We start from the raw sequence: 1,989 nt of genomic DNA, 5'->3' as shown, positions 1-1,989 counted from the left end.
AGGCACAGAGCTGTGAACGTGAGCGTCAAGAAAAGGAAGGAGGGAATTAGATTCCCATCCATCTTTGAAATGGATGGAAGGAGCCAGATTGTTAAGAGAGGAGAGGAAAGGCTGAAAAGACTAAGATCATGAGGCCATAAAGCAAAAACGTCATCAACATAGCGAAGCCAGAGAGAAAGACGAGTATCAATAGTGGGAAGAAGAACGGTTTCGAAATATTATATGTAGAGATTGGCATAAACAGGTGAGAGAGGGGAACCCATAACGACACCGAAAGTTTGAGAGAAATATTTACCATTGAAATAGAATGAGTCAACACAGATTCTGACGAGTTCAAGGGAAACGTCAGTGGGGAGCGAGAGATGAAGAAAGCCCTCAGTACACTGCCATGATAAGTATTTGTTCTATTTAAAAGACAACAAATATTGTAAAACCGATGTTGGTACGATACGTTAGTAGTCCAAATACAGTAAGTGGGACGCTACGTTTGTAGTCCATATATAGAAAGTGGAACGTTCAGATGGTGGTCTAAATCCAGTATGTTTGCCGTCACATTGGCAATTCAAATACAGTGAGACGTTTCGTTCGTAGTGCAAATACAGCAACACCGTCTAATGTAACAGTTACTGCCACACATTGTATTGAAACACTTACTGCCATACTTTGTTTTATAACATTTACTGACACACCTTGAATTGTAACACTTACTGCCGTACCTAGTGTTGTAACACGTGCTTCTACACTTTGTATTCTAACACTGCGACCCCTTGTAATAGTACTTACAACAATTCCTTGTAGTATAGTATTACTGCGACATCTTGTATTATAACACTGCAACACCTTGTATTGTAACACTGCCACACCTTGTATTGTAACACTGCCACGACTTGTTCTGTAACAAAACCAAAACATGCATTGTAACACTTACTGCTACGCCTTGTATTGTAACAATGCCGCACATTGTATTGTAAGACTTACTGCCACCCCTTGTATTGTAACACCATCACACCTTACATTACTAAACATACTCCGACGCTTTGTATTGAAATACTGCCACACTTTACATTGTAACCCCTACACTACACTTTGTATTGTAAAACTTACTGCCACACTTTGTATAGTAAACCGTACTGCCACACATTGAGTTGCAACACTGCCACACCTTGTATTGCAACACTGCCAAAACCTTGTATTGCAACACTGCCACACCTTGTATTGCAACACTGCCACACCTTGTATTGCAACACTGCCACACCTTGTATTGCAACACTGCCACACCTTGAATTGTAACACTGCCACAACTTTTATTGTAATACTGACCGTCACACCTTGTAACTTACGATCATTTATATTGTTTATATATAACCATTTTATCCGTAACATTCATATATTAAACATAATAATTCCCGAGCCCGGCTCTGTGGTGCAGTGGTCAGCACGGCCGCCTCCTAGTGGCAGACTCAGGTTCAACTCCTAGCAGAGCCTTTTTCTCTACAGTTAAATTTACACACAAATAAATGTACTGATTACTATTTTACGTAATCTTCAGTAAAGTAATTGTAAAATATGTAAACAAATATTTAGCTAAATATAGTGTTTAGGAACATTTTTATTATGTCTACACTGCCATGATAATTTTATATATACTAAATTCACTTTAAAACAGCCAAATTGATCCAGCAGTTCTTTTAAAAAAATAATTAATTAGTATTGAAAACTGATGTTTTCACATTACGTTGGTAGTCGAAATACAGAAAGTGGGGTCGCTACTTGGAACTTCAAATACATTAAGTAGGACGTTACGTTGGTTGTCCAAATACAGTAAGTGGGACGTCTCGTTTGTGGTCCAAATACAACAAAAAGAACGTTTCGTTGGTAGTCTAAATACAGTAAGTCGTTATGTTAGTAGTCCAAATACAGCAAATGGGAGGTAACGCTGTTAGTTCAAGTACAGCAGGTGGGACGTGACGTTGGTAGTCCAAATACAGT

Source organism: Procambarus clarkii, chromosome 73, assembly GCF_040958095.1.
Source record: "Procambarus clarkii isolate CNS0578487 chromosome 73, FALCON_Pclarkii_2.0, whole genome shotgun sequence".
In the NCBI taxonomy this organism is placed as follows: domain Eukaryota; kingdom Metazoa; phylum Arthropoda; class Malacostraca; order Decapoda; family Cambaridae; genus Procambarus; species Procambarus clarkii.
This window is presented reverse-complemented; position numbering follows the sequence as displayed.